Here is a 26,511-nt window from a genome sequence, read left to right as displayed (position 1 = left end):
TGACTCGCAGTCTAGGCCCCCACTGCAGTCAATGGTGGTAGAAAGATGGGCCGTACTATTTATCAGAGATACCTAACAGATTTATTTGTTCGGATATGGTGAGTTGTTTCCTGGAAATAAGCATGTATCTCCATACCTGTAAGGGAAGTCTATGAAACAGAGTCATCCTAGATGCCTATCTCTTTGACAGCTTGATCTAAGCAGATGAATCTTATCCAAGTGGATGAAACAAGATACCTAGAGAACAGCCACACAGGTAAAATAAAGGTGTGTAAAAAAAATAAATAAATAAAATCAGCTGAGACTTATGTTTGGTATCCTACATATTTTCTTCCATGCCTAGGCTCTGAAGGATCAGGATAATTTCCATTAAGAGCAATGTTGCTTTTCAGTAACAGCTGCAGAAGGGCTGTATGGTTTTAGCAACAGAGATCCAGATGAACTCCTGCCCAGGAGGGGATGTGCACTACCTGATGCTACACGGGCAGTATAACTGTGTAATTTATACACAGTATAAGTGTACATGGGCACGTACACTTTGGGTTACTGCAGAGGTCATCACAGTGATCATGTGTCCAACTAGTTTTCATCTCATCTGAGGGTTTCAGAAGAGAGGCTTGTCCAGGAAAGGCTGAAACCAGCAAAATATTCAGACCCATCTACTATTTTATGTACCGCTGGGTACATAAAATCCAGTCTCCTTGGTTGTTTTAGGGGAAGAAGAGGATAGGACTGCAGGCACCTAGTTATGTGTTAGCTGTGTGAGCCACTTTTAAGGACAAGGCCTAAGCACCCACGTAGTGAGCCTGGAGATGGTTATCTCAGAAGGACCTCGCTCTGGAACTGGCATTCCAATTTGGCCTCATTGGACCTGAACCTCTCATCCTGCAAAGTACTAGCATCTTCCCAGACTCATTTCTAAGGGCTGGCTTAACCTTCAGAACAGTTCCTTTTACTGAAAAAATATTGCTAGTGTCAGTGTTGCTATCTGTGAAAGCATTTTGCATTTGTAATAATTTCTGAACATGTGGCTTTTGATTCATTACAGCATAATGAATTTAATTCATTACTACAAGATTTAATTCATTACAACATCCTTAGCTTTCCCAGGTCAGTGTAGGCTTGTCTGTAGTCTTTATTTTAGTCTGTTTCACTACCTGTAATGCTCCGTCCTTTGACGCAGACGGCCACAAGCTTTGTTCTGGTTAGGGAGCTAAGATGTTGATAGAGTCAGGTCTTTCTTGAATGCAGCTCTACCTACTTACACACAATATGCAGACTCCTGTTTCTCTGACTGCAGATGCAATCAAACCACCAAACTTTGCTTATATTTGCTTATAATATATATATATATATATATATATTTTTTTTTTTTTTAAATTCAGCACCCCAGATAAGGTTTCCCTTTAGGCGTTTATGCCTAGGTAGCTTCCTTTCAGCTGCTGTGCTTAAAGCTTTATTTCTTTCTGTTTCAGCTGGCTTGTTCTCTTGCACCTACATACACACAAATACATCCTTACTCAATGCAGTAACCAGCAGTACCATCTGCCCACATTGTTCAAGATTTAGGGTGTACTTCTGCTTTGTCTTGGAAACCTGTATTACCTCATCAAAGAACTACCTTGACTCTGTTATCTTAAATGAAGGGTGGTGGTTACTTCCATCAGCCTCAATGACTCTTCTCCCAGTCCTCAACAATAATACAGCATATTCACCCTGCCTTTGCCCTTACAGGGTTTTCTACTTGTTTATCTTTCATTTATCTCTGTATTGCTTTGTGTGCCATTAAAATACAGACTGGAGGTGCTGGGACTGGATTCACCTCTCACTGACAACAGTTCCACAGTCATCTGTCTCCACCATTGCTAGATAGTGCAGGTATATTTGATGCATATCTATGAATAGAAGAAGAGACAGAGCCCTGGGTTTTCATTACTTTTGACAGCTTCTGCCAGCTTATTTGTTTGTTTGTTTGTTTGTTTATTATTTCTCTGATACCTCAGCTGTTTTTAATTGACTTTTAAAGAGAGCGGATAACTTTAAGGAGCACTAAGGGAGAAGACAGAGCTATCTGAGGACCACAAGGAAATTATATTGCAGTTAAACAGGAGTTAAAGCCAGTTTTTTTCCCATCACTCATCTCTGGAATTAAGCAAATCATGTTCTCATGGTTAGGAAGATATTAAATGAGAAAGCTTTTAGCTGTTTTCCCTGTCAAACAACATCTGATGACCAACAGCGATGCTGACAGGGATTCACTTACGTCACAGACTTTCTTTGGGGTGAACTACAAAGAAACATGTGGGTCAGTGTGACCCATCCCTTCATTACAACTGTGGAAATGCATTTTTTTTACAACAAAATAACATCTCTGTGATACCTTGATTGTCAAAAACCACTATTATAGTCATTGTTTATGCATTAGGGAAACCTCATCCTAAATCTGGCACCATATGGGGGTGAAAAGAGCAGCTGCTGACATTTCAGTATAATCATTGTGATCTAGCTGCAGATATGACTCAGCATGATGAGTCTGACAACAAGAATGGGGAAAAAAAAAAAAAAAAGGCAAAGCAGCATGGGCAGGTTTCAAATGTCACTTCGAGGCATCAGTCCAAGTGCATTTCCAAGGGGAGAGACTTTCAACACACAGAGTGGGACAGCTCCATACTAGCTCCAAACGGGAAGCCGGCACAGAACGGCAGACCAGCATAACCGAAAGGGTTGTTTATGTTTGTGTGTGTTGTAATCCAAGGGAGAAAAATAATTAATAAGCGCCTGGAAGTGTTTTAGGATATTGTTATTCTCCCCATGTTTTTGTGAAAAATGAAATTATGCCAAGCTAAACTATACAAGCAGCCCCACCTCCCTGTTTTCAACCCCTCTCGGAAGCACTAGCTCATTGCTTTTCACTGAGTTTGGAGTTCAACTGATTCCTTTTGATCAGAAAATGACAGAGATATTTCACTTCTACCATGCAGTCCCACTGGTAATTTTCAGTTTCCCTGAATTCTTTCTCCTGACCACTACCTTCTCTGCTTTCATTCTATCTATTCCCTTCCTATGATGCCTACAAAAAATCTCACTGTTGATGACCTTGAAAATTTTAGCCCCAAACATGTTTTTGCCCCTCTGTTCTCAGAGTGATGACTTCCCAAAGCAAGGCTGCTCCTTTCCTGCATACACCTGAATCACATAGGTTTTTGCTATCATGAATGAATCATTGTGACAGAAAGGCACTATTCATGTTCAGGAAAATGCTAGACTTGCTACTTATCTCCAAAGCCAAGTTCTGGTGCATTACATCTGGCAACACATTATAATTGTGTTTACTCCATAAATATGTACTCCACGTACCTTGTGTCAATCCCAGCCCTTTGGTCTAGAAGATTACATCTTCTTTTATGAAGGAATTAATACACTATAACCTCTGGCATGATAAGAACATCCATTAATCAAAATGCAAGTGCTTCCTTCACAAAACGATTATTTTGGGAATAGACGAGGAGGTTCAAGCACGGCCTGTCACAAGGCTGAGATTTACACACATTTTTGTCACAGGATTGTTCTCATCATGTGGTAGGGACATGCCTGGACTAGGATGGATGCAACTCCTATCTTGCAATGGTGTAGAGGCCATAGGACGCTGTGCAAAAATGATGCTAAGACTAAGCTGCTGGCCAACCCTTTGCCAATTTAACAGCTTGCAATTTATTGCCACCCTGTTACTGAGGGCAGCAGTGAAGGACGTGTCAGTAAAGTGTGGCTGTTGGCTGGTTAAGTTACTGTGGCCTTTGGAAGCTGGACTAGAGGCTACCCAGCCTATGGTTGTTGGGTATTTCTCCTTTATTATAAAAAAAAAAAAGTCATACATAGAATCAATTGATTAAGAAATTGAGGCCTGCAATTGATTTGTAGGTACATGTTAAGCACTGCATAAAACTGAGATGTGTCACAACCTCTATTGTCCCATTTTGAAAGAAAGTCCTTGCTGTTCTGGCTGTTTTTGTAGATTCTTTCATAGCTCATTTTTTTGTTTGTTTTGTTTTTGTCCTAATATTATATAAACTCCCAGATATAAATTAGCAGCCTGACTCACCAAATTCCTATCATACCAATTTGAAAAGACACTACTTACCAGTAATAAACGAAATACATTAATAAATGTATTTCAATAATTTCTGTGTCTACTTTTGGCTGTGTAGGAAGGGAATGAAGCTAAAGAGTCTATGACCTGTGCTCTTCTTCTCTTGTAGACAGCTGAATATTTATGTGTCTATAATGGATACATGTTCAAGGTTCATTATTGCTATCTGTACCTATTATTACTGTTGTGTTATCATCATTATTATTTCACACTGTGGTCGAGGTCCCCCTAAAGATCAAAGTCCCTCTGTATTAGAATCTGCATGAAGAAAATGAGAGGCCTTGTTCCCATGCTAATCACCTCTTATGCTTCAGCAGCACAAGGGAAGATGAGTTGCTACGGTGCCATGTCGAACAAAAATATTTCCTTTGCACCCTTCTCGGTTGGACCAATGTGTGAAGCCTATATGATGCTCCTTCTTTCCCGTACTCTCTAAAACATTTCAAGTGATTGAGGAGAACTTGCACAATGGCAAGCCAGGGTCCATGGACTGATATGCAGCATGCAGACAAGTCACTGACCATGTTGTGCTGGCATACTGTTCTGCTTGAGGCCCATTCCTTTATGACTGGTGAGATTTCATGTCTTGTCTCATAGAGTTCAGCAACACAGATAATTTCCAAAGAGGTGCATTTTGGTTACAAAGTAGCCTTTGAATGCACAGTGTTGGACATCAGAGATTGAAATTATATATCAGCTGAACTATTTACTGTCATACTGTTCTCTTTGGAGAATATGTCTATGGCTAGATCTCTACAGATGAATGGATATGTGTGTATTTATACAGATTGGACTTTTTACCTGCTCTATTGATTGCTCTAGTGATGGCCTATTAATGACCTGGCACATTCTGTCTAATGTGTTCTTGCACAAAGTTGAGATCTTTCCTCTATAAAATCTAAGTATCACATGACTTGATTGACATCAGTGATTTTTTTTTTTTTTTTTTTTTGAGACAATTCTCTGCAATTGAGGACAAGGCATGTGGTTGCTTTATTCATGCTGAAAGTTTAGACCTATATGGGTATGGAGTTTTTGTCTTCTACAGTGTGTTGGAATGAGCTGATGCTTCACCACTGTTCTGGAAAATCTGTTCTTCTGCGATGCTAGCCAGTTCTGGTGCGTAAAGAGAATGAACATAATTCTCCTTGCAGAGGAGCAATATGTGATTCTAATTTAACATGGAAGCTCTAGATAATTCCTCTCATTACTGTCGGAAAACCAATATATTTCCTTCATAAGTAGATGACTTCCATTGTGCATTGGAATGACCAGTACTCACGGGAAAGGCCATTTAGGTAAAGCTGTGCTGTATTCTGCAGAACTGTTAACTCAGAACAGAAATACATTTATGTCTGAGGTGTCATGAGTAACTGCTGCATTGCAGTCTGCCCGTGAGGATTATTGCTTCATTTATTTCTTGATCTCTAGGGTGATTTGTTATAATTCTTGATTTTTAGTGTGATCTCTTATAAATAATGGGAAAAGTTACAATGCACTGGATATAAAACCCCATACATTTAAAACACAGGCAAGACCTTGCATTGTGACTGGATAACATGCTCTGTCAGAAGAGTGAAACTGGTGTAAATACACATAAAGTTTTTGCTGACCACCAACAACACTGAAAAAATTGTTGCAATATCTTAACTAAACCTTCATTCTTAATCTAGATCACCACAGCCTACAGCAGGACAACTGTATTCATTACAGCCATGGTTAGAAGAGACAGCTGTTTTTCCAGCTGAGATGTTGCAATCATGACTTAGATGCCAAAACACAAAGCTTTTTTTTTTTTTTTTTAACAACAATGGTAGCAAAAACTATCCTTCTAACAAATGTATGGTATTATTCCTCAATTCGTTTTTAAGACATTATGTTTCTCTTCCTACTTAACAGTATACAGAAGGAAACAATAAAACTTGCATCACAGATCTGAAGAGTAGCTTTTGGGCTGTGCCCACATGCTGGTCTAGAGGAAAATAAGGAGCAGGAGGCCAAGCCAAGAACATGTGTGGAGACTGGCACCATGAAAATACTCCAAATTCCTGGTCAGATCCCCTCTGCTTTTTGTATGCCCATTCTAGGCAATGTGACAATGTGTTTGCTTACTGGTTATATCACCACTGGAGACAGAATGTCCTCTGGGGCTCCTCCAATAGGAGGATGATTTGTTGGTTTAGCAATCATTAACTCATCCCTATTTTTTTAACGCAAATTAAAGTCGGCAGTAGAGTAGGCTCATGCTGCTCAGTGGCAGCTCCTTGGCAGCTCCTTATGCTTTCTGGTTAGGTCCCCTTTGCCAACCAACACAGGACTTCAGCAATTGTTTGGAGTGTTTCAGCTGGCTTGTAATCAGACTTACCCGAGCAGAGCTATACTGGCAGGTAACTTAAAGACCTCTCAGAAAACATCGAGGGTTTTTGCTAAAACCACTAATGCGTATATTAGCTGAGTTATTTGCAACTGGAAGTAAGCAGCTGGACACCGTGTATGCATGTATCAAATCATCCATCCAGCCAAGAATTTTAGGTTATTGAACAGTTAAAGCCAGAAACATTATTTAGGTACATGCAAATGCTTTCAGTTTAGGATGAGGTCAGTAGTCTCCACTGATTCCTGAGGCATTGATGGGAAGGTATCTGTAACATTCAAAAGGCTGCTGACAACATCAATCAAAACCTATTATGTGACACGTTATTTGCTTGGAGATTTGCTGTATTAAGATGCCATGTGGTTGGAATCAGATCATTTTAATTGTTATCATATGTAATTGTCAGCCACATAATCGTGTCTGACCAAGCTTTAACAGTGTTTGTTTTTCAGACTTCTTTCCTGCAGCCTGAGCTCTTTTTGGATTATTTCAGTGTCGTTTTTTGCTATTGTTGTTTGTTTGTTTTTTAATATCTAAAGAAAAACTGAAGTTTTCACAGATTGGACATTGCAGTGACCTTACATCTGAACAATAGAGGGTCTGATGTTAAACAAACATTGTAATCTGACTTTCCCAAAATTTCAGAATGCATTTTAAAATGCTATCTAGATGTAAAAGCAGCAGTGGGACCTTTTGTTCTAGTCACGTAAAAGCAAACACACAGAATCTGCTTTTAGTCACATTGTTTTGAATGGATTTACTCTCTGTTGCTGCTAATGTAGCTGGCTCAGCAAGTTTCTGGGAGATATAATATACTACAATGTGGAAGAGGGGGGAGGATGCTAACAGTTCTTAATTAGTGTTATTTGATAGAAGCAGAAAATATCTGAAGTTCTAACTATTTTAAAATTAACACAGGCACAATTTAATGTCATCATGCATTTCAGAAAATACGTGGTTGTAGAATTTTCATGTTTAGTCTATTAATATCTGCTAAACTAAGATTAGTTGCATTTCTTCCCTCTATTTTATCTCAGGTTTGTCGCTAACAAATAAGGGCTATTCTCTCTAGCAACTTGCCATGTTGCATGACAATTTGTGTTGTAGACTTTGTTACACATTCTAAATGTCTCATAAACTTTTCTTTTATAAAATTCCTTAAGGTAAGACTAAACAATGATAACCCGCCTCCTTAGAAGACAGTGCTTAAGTAACTGAACATGAGTTAAGAAACAAATAAAGGCTAGAATTCAAATGTAAAATAAGCTTGCAGAATTTTGCTTGAATTCTTACATAGACGGATAGGAAAGAAATTCTGATAATTTTCCATTCTTTATACTAAATACAGATGAGGAAATGTTGACTCTGGTAAATTTGTGTAAAACCATACACACAGAATATGATCAACTTGTCTGTCTAGATGTCTTTACACTATCTCCTGTTATTCTTATATTAAAACAACAACAACAAAACAACCGTTTTTGGCTAAAGCATTTCTTCCTCTTGTTTTTAAGAGATCATACAGTGTATCTGGCATATCTGTGGAAAATGTTTTCCAAAATACAAGCTCTTTTATTATAAAAAAGGCACCTTACTTTCAATTTTGGTGTATCTGGCTTAAGTTTCCAGCCGCTGGTTATTTGGCTAGATGGAAGAGTCTTTTTTTGGTGTTTCCCCCTGTGAGTTACTTATATATACAACTCACCTCTCCCCATCTTCTTTCTGATAAAACAAAACAAAACAAAACAAACAAACAAAACCAGAAGAAACTCTTATGTATGTATGTATGTATTTATTTATTTATCATTTTTACTGCAAGGAATTATCCTTTGAATATTTTTGTGGCTCCTTCCTGTACCATTCCTGATTTCTGTTTGACTGCCCAGTCTCCATCACTGTATGCTATCCTGCCAAACTTGTGTCATTCACAGATTGTATTCAGGGATATGTTTACATGACCATTGGTGAAATTGCTAAAGAATATTAGGCCTTGTACAGAGCCCAAGGGAACATTGGGAACATTCAGACAGTCTCAAATCCCAGCTGATGCTTAGTTTTTTGAGATCTGTCAGCTAGTTTTTAATCCATTTGATATGTGCTTTATTTCTATTGCACAATGCTAAAATCATAATAGTATGTCAGTTTCTGTGGATATTAATTTAACCCTTCCTTTCTCCTTTTTCCTTATATACCACTGCAGTATCAGAGTGATTCCCACATAGAGTTGTGGTGGTTTCACACCGATGGGCAGCTCAGCTCCACCATGCTCTCTCACTCCCATTCCTCAGTTGAACAGGGGGAGAAAATATTATGAAAAAAGGCTCATGGGTTGAGATAAGGACAGGGAGATCACTCACCAGTTACCATCACAGCTGAGACAGACTCAGCATAAAGGAGATTAATGTGATTTATTGCTCACTAATAACAGACTAGTGCAGTGAGAACTAACAGTGAAGTAAAGACACCTTCCCTCTATCTACCCTCTTCTATTTATCCTCCCCTTGAGCATCTCAGGGGAATGGGGAACGGGGGCTGTGGTCAGTCCCTGATGCTTTGTCTCTGCCGCTTCTTCACGGTCACTCTCTGCCCCTGCTCCATGTGGGGTGATCGCACAGCAGCTGCCCACAGGCAGCAGCTCTTCAAGTACTGCTCCCACATGGCTCTGTACCATGGGGTCCATCCCCCGGGAGCAAACTGCTCCAGCACTGGTCCCCCACGGGCAGCAGCTCCCCCCAGACCCCCTGCTCCTGCGTGGGCTCCTCTCCACGGGCTGCAGCTCTGGCCCGGGGCCTGCTTCTGTGGAGGCCTTCCATGGGCTGCAGCCTCCTCCAGGCCACATCCACCTGCTCCACCAGGGGCTCCTCCACTGGCTGCAGCGTGGAGATCTGCTCCATGTGGGACCCATGGGCTGCAGGGGGACAGCCTGCTCCACCAGGGGTCTCTCCACAAGCCACAGGGGAACTGCTGCTGTGTGCCTGGAGCACCTCCTGCCCTCCTGCTGCATTGACCTGGGGGTCTGCGGGGCTGCTTCTCACTCCTCTCTCCTAGATGCTGTAGCAGCTCTGGTCAGCTCTGATCATCAGAAGGTCCCTCTTGGAGCTGGCTGGAGCTGGCTCTGATCTAACATTGGGCAGCTGCTGGGCTCTGCTTTCAGAAGCCATCCCTGCAGCCCCCTGCTACCAAAATCTTGCCACATACGCCTAATACAATAATAGATATCATTAAAGAAGTACCATTAAAGAAGACTTCATAGTATAGCTGGCACTTTCCCCACATTGGGGGGGTGGGGGTGGAAGTGTGTGGGGGGAAACAACAATTAGTTCATTTTCATTAGTTCATTAACAGCAATTAGTTCATTTTTGTATTAAGCATTTTTTTCCCCTGCTTAAATACCGACTGGATTAGGCTGGTAACAGTAGAGGTTCTTGTGGTGTCAATGCTTACCTGTGTATATGTATTGTGAATTAACTTCCAGTCTTCATCTTGATTTGAGCAAAATATTACAGTATACATCCAGAAACTACAAAAAGAAAGGCCATTAACAACACACAGAGTAAATGTTACATTTTAAATTGTGGCTCCGAATTTCAAAGTATGATGCACGTAGTGTCTCATGCTAAAAGCTGATCCATTGTTAAGTGCTAAAACCAGCATACGTACTGTTGAAATTGGGAACCTATGTTGTTGGTATTCTTCAAGTTACATAATTGAACGAGACGTGCGTAACCAGTTTAACTATAATGCAATGACAGGGAAATTAGCTTCTACAAGCTTTGACTATTCAGTATGTTTAATGTACCTAGAGCCCCAAAATACATGTATTTGTTACCAAACCCTGTAGATAAACAGAAGTAAATCAGCCCTGAAAAACAACCTAGTGATAACAGTATTCTGTAGCTGGCATTCAAATAAGCTGTTTTCAGTGTTACTACTCCATAGTATTGTACATAGAGACTGAAAGACATAAAATGTCAGACTAAGTAATGCTGGAAAACTCAGTCCTGTAGCTAGTATATATTAATACTAACTGCATGTATGACATAAGTATGCCTACATACAGTGTAATTAATACAGAATTTTATAACAGATTCTGCTCAGAAAGTGAGGAATCATTATATCTGAGTGCAAGACTTCATCTGAATCTGATTTGGTTGCTGGACAAGGAGATGGACCTTGTTTTTGCTTGTTTGTTTTTACATGCATATCTCTGGCAGCTCCTCTCTAGTAAGTCATTTGAAGAAGACAGATATGATTTCATTAAAAAAATAACAGAGTAAATTAGGACAAAGTCTAGGAAAATATGCTATTTTAGCCTATAGGGAATATCAGTTGACAAAAATCTTCACTCTGTTTGTTAACAGATTCCTTTTTGACTGCAGCAATCTCAAAGTTGGACATCAGGCAGACCAAGTGAATCCTGAACTCTGGAGGTCATTGATGCTCTTCCAACTTCAAAAATAAGCAGGGATGATATTGGGATATTGACTACAAATCAGATGACGGCTCTCGATCATTTTCTTCCAGATCACTAGTATGAAAAGGAATTTGTAAAACAGAAATATCTCCACCTCCTTTAAATAGTAATAAAGATAAATCCATCAAAACAAACAAGCAGCTAGTTAAATTCTTTGTCCATATACACGTGCCATTTCCCATTTGTAATCAATGAGAAACTTCTGTATACACCCCAGGGCAGAATCTCACTCATCATATATAACACTTTAATGTTAATTTAGGATGATTAATGATCAAGTCAGTAGCTGTGTAATATTTGTGAATTCTATTCTACCACTGCTTAATTTTATATTATTTTAAAATTTACAGCTGCCATGGAAAATGACCAGAAATCTACAATCTGAGAAAACCCATCCATCATCTTCAGGCAGTCTTCCAATCTGTTAACTTTAGCTGCTACTAATAAGTGTGTGAGTCCAGGAAAAGCAATTAGTACAATGTTTCACAGAATAGCTTCCAGATAGCATATGATGTAAACTGCTCTTGGGCAACATTTCTTCTAAGGAAGCAGCCTTAGAAGCATTTTTTTTTTTCTTCAGTAAGCAACTTCACTGATGCAGGTATTATAAAAACAGAAATGGAGATCTAGAGCCTCACATGTTGGAAATGGGGATTGACCATAGGTACTGTGCCCATTTACACCTTCCAAAGACTTGGATCACTATGCTTTGTGAAATGCTCGCTACAGGTTTGATCAGTGTGCAGACTCTTTCAGTAAGGAAGAGTTCTTACCTGGATCTGAGATGTAGCCATTAGGATGATATATCACACAGTGCCAAATCAGGCACCCTGTTTTGACTTTGTGTTCCCCTCCAGGAAATGATATTTTACCTACTATTTAATGTATATTACCAGCAATGGAAACCAAGCCCAAACTAGCGCATGAAGATCTCTAAGACTGCCTCTCTAAAATCTCTAAGTGCATGACAAATCATGAATATTGCCATTCTGAGGCCCTTAATAAAAATTCAGCATCACAGCAGGCTGCTCCAAAGTAACACCTCCCCAGGTAATACCTCCCCATCTAATTACCTTCCCAAAGTAATAATGGAGCATTGTGACAGAGGTGGATATCCTGCAGTTGTAGAGAGGCCAGTGCAGGAACTCAGCTGAGCTCCAAATACAAACAGCTTCCTCACAGAGAAGGGGGCCAATGCTAGAGTGTGTGGCTTATCTGGGTCTACTTTCACTGTAGCCTGATTTCTATAATGAGCAACCTCTGGCAAGGGATTGAAGAGGAAAACTTGAAAAATCCATTGTGATGAAAAATATGCATTAGTAAAAGTTTTACATCAGGACCTTAGAGCCAAAGCATTTGCCAAAGCATTCAGGATCAGTCAGATAATCATACTGTGGCATCTCATCAAGCCTCTCTGATTAGTTTGGGGGCTGGTTAGTATTGCACCTCTGTATTGGAAGTTCCTCACTGTAGTTCCTGGCTGTTCTTCACTTGTCCTTGTAGGCAGATGTTAGCTCATGAGTAACTTTGGAAGCATTTCAATATGCCTCTGCTAGGCTCCTTGATCTTGATGGCTGTTGCTAGCAGATGACATTCAGCATGCTTCCAGACACCCGTCTAGCTCATTGGACTGAATGACTTGTCTTTTCAATTCCACTTCTGCAGCACATTATAGATCGTCTTGGCATGTTTGGATTTTGGATTGCAGATTTGCTTTCTGAACCATGAAGAATTTGACACTAAGAGGAAAGCATGGTCTGGACTGCTTCTGAAAACTTCTGATTAATGTGCTAGATCTTTCTGCATAATATGTAATCCAAACCAAGACACACATCTAATTATTATTTTTATTTTATTATTTTTTTTTTTTTAAATCTTAGTCATGAATACCATCATTAAACTGTTTGTTAGGAGAAATGAGATCAATAGGATCATGGTATGCTTATAATTTTTGTTTGGCAATTGGTTCTTTTCATGAAGAAACTAAGGAGATACACATACTGGAAAGTTAGAAATTGTAATTTTCCTTGCTTAAAAAAAGCTGTTCAGTGTATCTAGATATTTGCTTTAAATCATCAAAGCGGTTTTGGCCAGCAGATGCACATACACACCTATATATCTGTTATTAAAATATGTGTAGGCATTCATCCTAATATATATATATTCCTTATATATATGGTTATAATCTGTACATTCATGCCTTCATATAAATATGTAAAATTCCTTCTTATATATACATTCACATACATATACATGCATTCCTCTTTAGTATATCCTCTTGCCTTTAATTGTTGAAGATTGATGGATGCCAGCATGATTGATGTCTAATAAGAGGGTAAGGTACCTTGCTGAAAGGTCAACAAGCAGTTCTTGGTGTCCTTGACACCCTGAAGATAAGTGGCTGGAAAGGCTGATCTTGCCATAAGACTTCTGAGATGATCAAATTTGGGTTATAGAGAGGGCTATATTCCACATGCAAGTCATAGGCAGTTTGAAATGTTCATCAACTTAGTTACATGTCCTCTGTTCTCTTGGGCAGTATCTCTACTGTAGTGAGTTGAAAGGTTGTTAAAAATACTTATTTTCCCTGGGATAGGGAGAATGAGAGCTTAGAACCACAGAATCAGAGAATATTTGGAGTTCGAAGGGACCCACAAGGATCACCAAGTCCAACTCCTGGGACTGCACAGGACCATCCAAATATCAGACTGTATGTCTGAACTTCTGAGTTATTAATTTTTATTTATTTTTTTCTTCATGTGAACTTGTTTTGTGTGTTAATAATGTAAAGTGATGATGTGAAGTGTGATGATGAAATTGTGAGCTGGAAATGTGCAATGGTAGCTGTTTGATTCCTGACAGCATAATGCTATATGTAATGATGAGAAAGGTGAAAATAAAAATGACATTTCCTATTTGTCAGATGGTCTGTAGCACTAACAGAAGTCCAACAGTCAGAAAATTTCTAAGCTAGAAATTATTGTAGGCCTACTGGCAGTACTTCTTAATATCAAGGATTCTTTTAACTAAATGTGTAAATTAAGATGTGTCTGAGTAACAAATATCAAGTTTAAGGTCATGCTTTGCTATTAGTTTTAAAACAGAAGCCATCTTTGTTTTCCTAGAGACAGCAGTTTGCAACAAGAATGACTCTGGTCTTTGTGGTATTACTCTGTTATGTTATTTTACAGCAATGTGCTCGGTGTGGAGAGCACATGTCATTAATGAATATACATATTTTTTTAATCCAGATACTCATTTTATTGTACAAGAAAATCTCGGTTCCTAAATCTTTTCAGACGTATCACTCAGTTTATGTACACAACAGGTTTTTGACTGTTCTGCATCTCTTCCTGAAGTGAAAAGTCAGAGGAAAAAAAAAAAAAAAAAAAAAAAAAGAGGAGGTCTTATGTCTAAGTATTTGAAAATTACTCTGGTCTAGATGCTACTAAAACAGAAGTGTAACAGCGTTAAATAACAGTGTTATTTAAAAAAAAATAAATAAAAATCACTAAATGTAGAATACAATGTTCCAGACACACTGGATTGTATTCAAGCTCGTATGAACCTGTTGTCTGATTAATTTACCCTCTTGAGAAGTACTAGAAAACAGGTGGCGTTTTTTCAGTTTTGTACTTTGCTACTTACTAAAGTCCCCAAACACGTTTCCTTATATTGTTTTTCTGTGTATTCCTCTGGGCTTGTCAGAAGAGATGTGTGAATGAAAATAAACCTGAATTCTGTGTTGCTTATAGGGCTTGGTTCAAAGAGGATTGGCAGCCACAGAAGGATCTCACCAAGGCTTCCATGACTTCTAGTCACGTCATTAATGAAGACCTTTTGAACGTTTTGGTCTTCTACCTTCTACGTGAAGAGAAATAATGATCCTGCCTTTGAAAAATGACTTAATATTGACAGGGATGTAGATATTAACCACTCTTATACCTCCTTAGAAGCAGTAAGAAATGAAAGAGCATTTACAGAAAGACTGTGTTTTATTATATTTACAACAATAGAACTGGAATATAACCTTTTTATTTAAAAATCAAGCTGCAGATTAAGTTTTGATTGCAGTATTTTGTACTGAAAATAAGAATAATGGAAGCAATTAAGTATTCATAGTCCTGCTCTCACACAAACACCTTCCATGGTGAGCCTGTTTATGCAACTGAGTGTGCCATACAATTGTTTTTATTACCTTCTTATAAAACAGCCTGTATAAAACACTTTCTTTTTGATTGTTTCTTTGTGTATTGTTGAGCGTGTTTGCATTCTAAAGGGCTTTGCCTCATTAAAGCAATTACTGTAAACTTGCTGTAGTTTGTTGCTTTTTTTTTTTTTTTTTTTCTCTTCTCCCTCTGAGCACTAGAAATATCCATAAAGAGCTCTTGCCCAGTCAGGATGTTCTGTATCTACCAAGGCTAGCAGTGGGAAGCTTCATTCTGAGCACAAAAAAAATCGGCGGAGATTTTCTTTAGCTGGAGCATCAAAACAGCGGTGAGCCTGAGGAGGGAACGTCGCCGAGCTCTGCCTGCTCTGACAGCCCCCATCCCCCTCTTTCTGATACAAGCATCAGAAGAGCAGAGATTTCCAAAGACAAGCTCTGCCACGTGAAGGGAGGAAATAAAAGAAAGGCAGATGGGTCTGTTATGGGGCAAGATTTTGATTGATTCTCTTATGGATTTTGTGGTTTTAGAGGGGGTAGGGCCATATACCACCCCTTCCCATGATAGTTCCCATGCTCTGCCCACATCTCAGATTCACTTAATCAGATGGAAGGAACCTTCAATTTTCTCCCCATACTACATCAGGTACCCCCACTCAGATGGTGAGATATAGCATATGTGTAACACCTGCTCATGGTTTCAGTAATTTGCTTCCTCCTGGTGATGGGGAACGAAGAGAGACCTTCTCTTTAGGGTGACAGCTCGGTTAGCATAGCTACAAGCTGACCCTTCACATGGTGAAAATAAAAGGACAGCTTATGCTGTGGAAAGGCCAAAGTGGTCTCCTATATATAACTTAGAAAAACAAAGATGCACAGGTGGAGGAACCTACTGGAGATCTGCAGGTAAGGGTGAGATGGAACACAAATGGCTGAGAACTTTCTGAAAAAAATGTCCTCTAATCAGAAAATGCTGATTTGCCAGACCCGTAACTTTCAACAGGAAGTTGAACACTGGTTCAGTAAGTTTCTGGTTGAAATAAGAGACCCTTGTTTGCTGTCTCAGGGCAGCCAGAAGTTCCTGGGTGGGATAATCAGATCCCAAACAGCACACTGCATGTAAGGCTGTAGTCCCTTAGAGTTGACCCAGGGAGGTGAGAGTCAGCACCCCACAGCCCAGGTGGGTTTGGCATTGCTGACTGTTTCAAAAGGAGAATTTCTTCGGTTGGAGCAGCTCCAGCTCATGTACATAACAACACAACATTAGGCAAGAGAGTGAAAGAGCCTGGGCTGGTAGTCCAGGAATTAGCTCAGCGTGCTGGGAGGAGCAGGTGGAAGTCCCTGTCTCCTCTCAGACTGACGTGCCATTACTTGCACAGAGTGAAACACCTTCAGCTGGGGAGATGAGCAAAGCACCACACCCTCCTCCAACACACCGAGCTGATCCCGGGCTACAGCAGCCTTTTATTCTTGTTCCTACAGAGAAATCATTTTACCCAGTTCTCCAACAGCTCCGGTGAGACTTAATCCCAGGCTGTTTACTGCTCTGAGCAGGAAAAGAAAATATGGCTGGCAGCATGCCTTGTTTGAAAGGCCTTGGTAGCACGCTGAAGTAGAACAGGCACAGGGACCTTCCTGAAGCCATGAGAACTTTCCCCCTTCAAAGGAACCATTTTTTCTACCCAGCTCTAACAAGGAACAAGTAGCTAAAATAAATAAGGCCAGGGAAGTGTATAGCACTGTATCACTCAATAAAGTGGCCCTATATTTTCAGGAGTACGCTTAAGTAACCGAGTCTCGTGATACCCGTAGAAATGCTAAACAGAGCCTCAGGGAAAAGAGTTAGTCAGGGACGGAGCTTTGCAGTGCACTTGGAGCCAGCCCCAGGTGAGGAAAGCTGTGATTGTTACTGCTGTCAAACAACACGCAGTACCATATCCACAGAGGTTTCTCCCTTCAGACCACAAACTGAGACAGCTGGAGATACAGGGCTTGTTCCTCACTGTCCCAAAGCCCATTCAGCCATCCACTTCTGCATATTCTGCTTACAGGAGGTTTAAAGGCAACTGCTTGTGCCACTGAGTGGTCATGCCTCCTGTGTCTATGGTCACTTTGATGGGGGCAGTGGGAAGTTGGCTGCTCTGGGCTCTGCTTCCATCACTTCACTGGTGATGCTCTAATGTGAGGGGTGCAACTAGAGGGCCATTGCTGCCTGGGAATTCAAGGCTGGTACCAGGATTGAGGTGCCACATCCAGTTAACCCAAGAACCTGGTGTTACTGGTCTTCCCTACCCCCCTTCTCTGCTCAACATGAAGGTGCTGTGAAGAAGCAGCACACGTGGGACAGGGCCACAGAATAAACCTGATGGGCTTCATTAGGAAGCCTGAGGAGAACCTTCAGTGCACAGATGTAGGAAAACAACTTAATCCTGCTTTCCCATTTCACACAAACTCCCATCTAACTGGATTTTTACCATGTTATATGCTCCTCTAGCACTGCAAACAGTGGGCCAACTCTGCCTGCAAGCCAGCCCTATTCCAGTGATGACTACAAAGGGTTACTCCAGCAATCCATAATCTCTCTTCTTTCCTGGTGTGATGCTGCTCATGCTGTTGGCTCTAATCCCTGGGAGGTGCTGAACACCTACCTTTCAGCATCCGACTCCAAATCGCTATTCTTTAAATACATACAGACCATAAAACCACCAATAATTGTTTTCTTTATGATCGTATAACTTAGAGAAAATAATTCCCTCCAAATGCCCACGTTAGCTCTGAGTTTGCCTTGACGTTGTTTTCATTGCAGTTGTGTTACTTTGATGCAGGATTGTTTGAGGCATCTGCATTGTTATTATGCTATGATTTAAATTTCAGTAGCTGCAAGTCTGCCTGTGAGCTCTAAAAGCGCTCATGTCAGCATCGCCTCTGCTTATCTCTGCATCGTCACACTATATCTAGCGCTAAAGAAGTGGTTTATATTTATTTGTTGGGTGTCTCAATAATTTTGGAAGCTGCCAGTGACTTTCCTAATTCAATAATGCTGCTACTACAGTATTAATCATTCATCATATCCCGAAAGCAAAAGTGTAGTGATTTAAGAACAAAAGGATTTAAAGAAAAATAAACACATGACCCACTGTGGCTGCTCTGGGGAAAGGAGCAGTATATGCATGGCAAAGGCAGTAATGAATAGCATCTGCTTTATCTGTGGAAGAGCAAACAGTTGTAGACATTGATCATTTCTCAAAAAGAGTGGTGTTGACCAAAAACATGGAGGAAAGCCATCCAGAAGCTATTTTGTGCAAATGAAGTGCAGATTTGTGTATATGAGTCGATACCCCATTTGCTGTTTCCTTTCATTAAAACCACAACATTAGCACTGGAAAATGATTATAATGGTTACAGTCAAAGCCACTGTAATGCTCAATTCACAGAGAGCTCAGTGAGGGCAGGGAAGGGAAAAAAAAGAAATCCTTCAGATCTTAAAAAAGTGGGCTTTCGTGCACTGGAGCTGTAGCGGAGCAGGCTCAGGTATTGTCTCTTGTCATTGTCTCACTAGGCTGCAAGTAAGTCACTGATTGCGTCCTCAGGGCCATGCAACAGCACGGTGCCATTTCCCAAAGCACCCTGTCACCACCTCTGCTTCCCGGCTGTACTGAGGCCAAACCCTGGTTCTCGCAAGAGCAGCTCCAGCAGGCCAGAGGAGTTCATGGTGTCCCTCGGCTGGCTCTATCCCAAGAAACATTTCAGCCCCCTGGCTCCCTGAGGCAGAGCTCTGCGACCCCCTGGCACCCCAAACATCTGTACACTCAGCGCTCAGTGCTTCCCCCCGGCTTTGTCCCATGTGCAGGCAGAGGGGTGTCCAGGAGCTGTGCCAACTAATAGCAGGGGAATGGCTTTGCCTGTGTGAATGGGTTTCTCTTCAGGCATAACTGACTGAAATTCCTCCTTGTTATTCAGTGCTGGTGTGCAATGCTTGCAGGAGGAGGGTTGCAGGTCTGTGTCCTGTGACAATGATGTTCAGCCTTGGGCAGGTGACTGAGAAGCTCTTCTTTTTCCCCTATTTACTGTTACCTTGTCACTCACTTTCCCTGTTACTGGGTGACTCCTCCTAAGATTACCCATGCTTTCAGTGCTGGACCTGAGCTTCTCTCCCAACATGGCCAGCAGCCAAACTTCCTCTGCTCTCAGTGGCAAGGGACAAGAGTGTCCTGTGCTCCCCTGTGCCTACAGCTGTCCAGAGAAGTCCTCTTCAAATTGCCTTTCCAAACTACCCCTTTTCCCTGGAGGTGCCCAGAACCAGATCCCACTTGACTCTCACCATCAGGCAAACCTTCCCAAGCCAACAAAATCCTTCTTTCCCCAAGCAGCAACTCCTATTCAGTATCCCCTTGCTAATGAGGGACCTTTCAGAAACACAGCCCATAATTGCGCTTCGAAAGCAGGGATGCAAAATGTCCATTGACCAATTTGCTGCCCAGGTTGCCTACCCCTTCCCTCAGAAGACAGCTCTAAAGGGAAAAGGGAAAGAGAGATCCTTGGCATCGCTTTCAAATGAAAGTTGAGTTCAGCTAATGGCTGGTCCCGAGAGCTGACTCCCCTCTTGCCTCGTGTGCCGGCTCTCCTATAAAGTTGCAGCCCCACACTTGAGCATAGCTGGGGTTTGGCACACTAATGCTCTACCTCTGCATTGCTGGGAGAGGCCACTGAAAATATACAATCCCCAGACGGGAGCGATTTAGTGAAATTAAAAACAGACAGGGGGCACTGGAACAAGGAGGTGTCAAATGTTCCCCCTGCCCCACGAAGAGTTTGATGTGGCTGCTATGTATACCTGTCTGTCTCCTCTTCACTGCTGTCTAATTTTGAAAGTTAAAATGCACAGAATGAGAGGAATTAGAGCAAAGACACACACACAATCACAGACACGCACATGCGCTTTTAATTGTGTGTTATTACCAGTTAATTTCGGCTTGTCCAAAGGCAGGAAGAAAACAGCCTACAGTGGGACCTGGGCCTCCAGAGGTATTGTAAAACATAACATCCAAAGGCCTTCCTTGACTCCATTGCTTCCTCTAGCCTGCAAAGAATGTATTAATTCACATTGTTTGATTTTTCCAGATGCCGTTGCTTTCCCACTGTAGTCCTATTTTTTTTTTTTTGGTTAGAAAATAGCCTCTAATGCACAAGTGAATGATAATGGTGCTGCCTTTTAGCATAGAACTAGCAAGAGAAAAATTAGGAAGTCAAGATGGCTTTTTAAAGGCCGGAGTAGCTGAATATCTCAATAGGAAGAGTGAATATTTTTATTTGAATATATCAGAAGCTTGAAGGCTTCAAGAGAATCGCAACATTGCTTGGGCTCATGGGAATTGAAGGGTGAGCTATGAAAGATTTTTATTACATAAGGTTTTGGAAAGTTATCTGTTCTCCACCTCCTCTTTTCTAGTAGTAGTAATGATAACAGAATGTGAAACAAAGGTGTCACTGAAGCAAATGGTAGAAGAAAAGCAAACACATTACCATACAGTACAAACCTATTACTGCCAAGTGATAGAATAAAATTTACATTTCCTTATTAATGATAGGAGTAGAAAAAATTGTAGACTTAGACTTCCAGTATTTAGAAATGCAGGATGATTTGAGATTTATGGACCAGTGGGACTCTTACTTGCTCCCATTAGATTCATCAAATGGCACCTAAAAATAAAATGGTAAAAGATCAGGAATATGTGTGCAGGTAAGGCTCGACGCAGATTTTGCAGAGATGAATTGTACCTCCCTAATATCTCTGAATTTTTACCCATGCCCGTGGGTGGTGGACAGAGGCAAGCCAGCCCACCATGCTCCTGGACTTCCAGTAAGCCTCTAACAACACACACAAAGTTATGGAAAACAACAAACCACCACGCAAGTTAAGCTGAATCTTTCTATCAATCAAATCTGGCTTGAACACAGGAAGCAAAGCAGTCTTTATACCTAGTGAATAAACAATTACTCACATAGGGATTAAATGGCTAGCTTTTGACAAAGTCAAAGGTTTAGTAGCATTGAGATGCTCCATTTACTAGGATCAGTGTCATTTAATATACTACTACTACAATGTTACTGTTACTACCATGCCTGCTGTACAAGTGGGCAGTATGATGAAAAATGAACAGTGGACATAGCATTGTTTTTTCAGCCTGTGAAAAGAGCATTTTGAGAATATTCATATGGTTACAAGCAGACTAATGAGTAATGAAATGACAACGGGAATTCAGTGTTGATAAAATATTTCTATATAAATCTTGAAAACAAAACAAAACAAAGAACATCTTTTTCCAGAGACCTACATTTAGATACAGATTTAGAGGGGAGCCCTAGGAATCCTAGCTGGCAGTTTATTGAGGATGCTCTACTAACATGAAGCAGTAGATTGAACCCCTGGACAAAATAACGGGGTGCATTAAGAATGGGATAGCAGAATGCTGTTATGTAAAGCACTGCTAGAGCTTCCTCTGGCACTGCGTGGATGGGACTGGTTGTTCCGTCTGCAGAAGCAGAGGGGTTTGGAAACGAGCTCAGAAATTACTCTGACTCACTAGTGGAGAAATTGGAAAGCTGGGGCAGTTTCTCTTTGAAATGGATAGAAGGAGAAAGGGATATGATAAATGAAGAGAAAATAGTCACTGTACACCTCTCACACACAGCAGAGAGTGGGCACGATGGCAATGAAAGGCAGGTAATGCCAGAGCACGAGAAGGCAAGCCTCCTGCCCCCTGGGCCCTCTGCCTCTGGACCTTTGGCTTTGCCAAATGGGTACTGCTCCAGCCACGAATTCAACACCATCCAAAGGTGCACGGAGCTTTCTTTTGGACAATAAGGCTCTCTGCAATGACAGTAATTAAGGCTGAGGAAAACAACAACAGAGAAAGGTAAGGAAATTCATACTTCAAGCTGGTCACTCACTGTTTTAGAGATTATTCTGACATCTTTGTTAGGCCGTGGACCAGGCAGGTAATATGTCTGGTTATTGTGATCTCTATCAGGTACAGAACAGTGAGCAGATGGATCTGGGGGATGTTCCAGAAAAATAATTCCCACATTATTATCCTGCCTAAGCTGTAAACTTACACTTTTGTAATGCCATCTGATAGCAATTGAGTGTCAGTTTTAACGGCCATGGCTTTACTCCGGTATTTTGTAATGCATTTTTATTAAGACATAAATAACTAGGATTTTCCAGATTGAAGGCTGAGTATTATTTCTATCTGGAGAGCTGCTGATAAATATATATTTTTAAAATTGCTAACCTCATTTTAAAATCAGATCGATTCATTAAATGATGGAAAATGGCTCAAGAAAGACATGCCCCGCTTTAAGCCCTCTGCTTCTGTTCTGTAACTTTTTACAACACACCAGATCCGGGATCCAGACAGATAGGACGCTTGGTATATTTTATTTTCTTCAAATACTCTGTACTTAAAATACTACTCCAGTGGTTTCTGACAACTGCTTAGGGCAATTTTGCTTAGCCTAGCGGAATGTCCTGGAAACTACTGGCAATGATTTAGCTCCCAAAATTGGAACACATTTAGCAGAGACAGAAAGCCTATGAACAAATAATGGACAAATGCCAGAGTAAATAAATGTGGTTCATGAGCTGTGGTCAGAAATGTCTCTCTTTCAGTATGCAGTGCAAATCTTTTGCCAACATTTACCATAAAGTTATTACACAAAGCAGTTTTTCCTCTCAGTAAGACAAACTCAATGAAAGACTGCTTCTAGTCTAGCAGCCTACCATTAAGGCTGCGATAGCCTGTCATGCCAGAAGAAAACCTGTGTGCAGCGGTCTCATTTCAAGCTGCGCTGTTCATTTTGTTAGTCAGGCTTCTGTGCAAAACAGAGAGGGAGCGAGGCAGAGGCTCCTCACGGTTCAGCACTCCTTCAGGAGACCACAACAGGCCCCGAAGTGAATCCCGGCCCTCTCATCTCCCAAACCCAACTCTTGGCCTGGCTGCCCAAGTCCTTCTCTAGCACTCCGTGGGGCTGTCCACACAGAGGGAGGTGTCCCCGGCATCCCCACCGTCTTGCAGCACCACTTTCCTCCTCATGCACCCTGTCTGTGGCCTTGAGATGGGAAAGGGCAGGGGTAAATTGGCATCACGCTGGTGTTGCTATTGGTTTCAGAAGCCAGCTCCTTCACCATGTTTTTCAGGATGACTTCAAGCTTTGTATTGTGCAGTCCCTATATAGTCTGCTGGTGTTTTGTTCTGCTCTCGGGTCATGGGTCTCAGTGGATGGGACTTCTGCTCTGCTCTCCCACAGACACAGCCATCCTTGGAGGAGGTGACCGATGGCATCTTCACAGTTCTGCAAAGAAACTGAATTTGCCAAGCTTCTCTGTAACATTAGGAATCCCAACTCAAAAGCTACACGGCCAGAGGTGGCTGTAATTGGCCATTTCCCCACCAAAAATGCCCTTCCAGCTACCAACTTCCCACTGAAATAATAGAAGGAAAAGATGGGTGGAGGCAGGGCTCAGTCTGGGGCTGAACCAACACCAGGTTAAAATAGACGAGGAACCAAAATTACATTGTTCTGCTCTGTGTAGTTTTCCTTGTACTAATATGTGGAAAAGCAGAAACAGAGCCTAAATTCATCTCTGCAGGCTGCCTGTCGGTGTCAAGCGTGTGTGTCAGCCTGGGCACACTGCCACGCAGAGCAATAATGAGCCCCATCTCTTGGCACGTGAGTGAGAGGGCATCTGTTTGAAGAAGTGTAATCCTAATTATTGATTAAGTAATCAATGTTATCACCCTATCTTTCCTACCACACATGCAGATATACGGCCATACATTGACCCCTAACAGCTAGAGAAGCACAGGAGTGAAAGCAGAAGAGGAATCCTACTAGAAAGAATTAATGGGAATCTTGTCATTTACAACTTTATGAAATTATTAATAGATGTTGTTCTAGCAGTTTTCTGGATTTTCACTGCTGACAGAATCCAGGCAAACAAAGCTAAATGATTTCAGTGACACCAGCCACAAGCTGAATTGCAGCTACAGAGTTAGAAACCATGCTACTTTTTAAATTCAGAGCATTTCTGTATATGAAAATCTCCAAGCCCACTCAAGCTGTCTCTAACTAGAACTGAACGAATTTGCTTTACTCTAACCCTATTCCTCTAATGAACATACATCATTCTGTGCTGTGCCCGGCAGATGTAATAATAGCAATGTCTGGCGAGCTTCTGCAAGGAGCCCTGCAATAAAAGCACCTTCCCCTCCCGCCAAGTTAAAAGAGAACAGGCTGACATGTATTGGAAATGCACGGGCAGTATAATGATAGCAAATTGCTTTGAAAAGAAAAAGGTTGCGCGGCGCACATGTCATTTCAATCCACAGCTATGAGGCAGTGCTTCAGCTCCATCCTTTGTGCTTCCCTCCAGACCTACCCCCTCCCTCACCCTGCCTTTGGGGAGAGCTGTCCCTGTGCTGTAGATCAAAAGCAGCATCCTCACTACAAAGGAGAAGGGAGCCTGCAAATTCCTGCCACCCCCCAAACTGAAGAAGAGGCAGCCTGGTCTCCCCTTTCATTATTATTTTAAGAGGACATTGGAAAAAATCATTCCTTTTGGTGCCTCCCGATGAATTCCTCTGACTGGGACGTTCCTGCTAGTGCCTGTTTTCCTGCTAAGCCCCATCCAGGCTGTGCCATGAGGCTTTTGTCACAACAATGGTTCTTCTGAGATGGTGACAGAACATCTTCTAACACCCAGAAAAATGGGGCTTAGCCATTATTGCTAGAATATATTTAAGCCCTTTGGGAGATTGCTATTGAAAAGGCCACGGATGCTGATTATCATTTTTTCTTTTTTTCTTTTTTTTTAATTCTGATGTCTAACAAATATAAGGATCATCCACAGCGGTAAGGATGAGTGTAGCTTTCAGGATGCCAAGTGGGCGACCGCCGTGGTCCTGAGCTGCCGGGCACGGAGACGGAGATCATGTTATCCCCTTATTTATCCCTCTGTACTCTTTCCTCATCCACCCTCTACTTCCTTGACCCCTGGGCTGTGTTTGTGCAATTCTGAATGCATTTTACAAAGCACTGTTTTTATTTTCGCTCAAAACTGTTAGGCTTTTTCAGCTGCGTGAAAAAAAAAAACAATTGCGAAATGGTGTAAATCACACTCATCCACCTTTCTGATGTGTAATGCGGTCAGAGTATCTGGACATTGTCAGGGCATTGTAGCACATATCCCAGAGTGACTTTGTTATAAGAAAGGAGTTTAATTTTTTCCTCTTTTGTAACCTTGTGAAATTTCCACATTAAAAAGCAATCACATCTTTCAAACCAGCAATGATTGTGTTTGGCATAATGGCTGTAAACCCCCAGTGTGCAGGGCTGAGCTTGTTTTCACTAAAACGAAATCAGCTTTCAAAATAAATGATCTGCAACAACATTATATTCCCCAAATCTTATAATCCTATTAACAGGGTTGATTTCTTTTTTTTTTTTTTTTCCCTTTTTTTTTTTTTCCTTGCCACCAGACTGACAAGATTGGCCCCATTTCAAGGGATAGAAACAGAAAGTCGGTTGAGGATGCAGCCAAGACATGCACTGAGAGCCTAGAACCAGCCCTGCCAGGGCCTGTGGTTAGAAGCTCTTAACGACTATTGTAAGCCCTTAAATATAATCATCTGTATTTCACCTCCACCTAATGTACTTCATGTGTAGCATGTTTATCTGTTCGCACAGCCTTCCGAGAGACTCAACAAACAGCCCTGCTGGACGGAGCGGGTTGCCATGACTCTCCCGATGAATGCGACTTCTATCAAAATGACATCGCGGTGCCAGTGCGGTGGAGGAAAATGTGTCCAAATTAGCCCGGACACAAATCTCTTTGCCAGAAGTGGAAATTACGTGGTAATATCAAAAGGCGACCTTACTTATATGTAATTCCAGGTTTTTCTGCAAGTGTTTTTTTTGGAAGGAAGCCAGGAGGGCTGAATCTTGCGCTGCTCTCGCCGGTCCTGCCCGCTGTGCCTTTGCCGCTGAGGGACGGGGCCCTCTTCTCCCACAGGCATGGCACACCTTGAAGCACTTTTCTATCTTATGCTGTGGCCAAAAAGCGCAGTAACAGGCCCATGAAGGAGAAATACGTATAATGATGTCAGAGCCCCCTGCTCGGAGGCTCCCAGGGTGAACAGAGAGAGGCTATTGCTGCGTGCCCTGCTGCTGCTGCTGCTGCCTGGTTTGTTCACCAAATGGCTTTGTGACAGCTTTAAGTGAGATATAAAAGTATAAGATAAAATATATATATATATATCCAGGTAAAGAAATAAGATTATAAAGGTTTT

The 26,511-nt window shown here is 41.4% G+C and overlaps 1 long non-coding RNA gene across 1 annotated transcript in view; it reads left to right on the top strand.

Annotated features, from left to right (window-relative positions):
- The window catches only part of LOC311431172, a 32,561-nt gene extending 17,256 nt beyond the window's left edge, over window positions 1-15,305 (top strand). Inside the window, exon 2 of the long non-coding RNA XR_014689296.1 lies at window positions 14,751-15,305. This is a non-coding gene — a long non-coding RNA (uncharacterized lncRNA). The remainder of the gene's footprint in view (window positions 1-14,750) is intronic.
- Window positions 15,306-26,511: the final 11,206 nt, after the last annotated feature.

The sequence above is a fragment of the Aythya ferina genome, assembly GCF_964211825.1.
Source record: "Aythya ferina genome assembly, chromosome: 2".
Taxonomy (NCBI): domain Eukaryota; kingdom Metazoa; phylum Chordata; class Aves; order Anseriformes; family Anatidae; genus Aythya; species Aythya ferina.
Note: the sequence above shows the minus strand (reverse complement) of the source record. Positions and strands in the feature narration are given on the sequence as shown.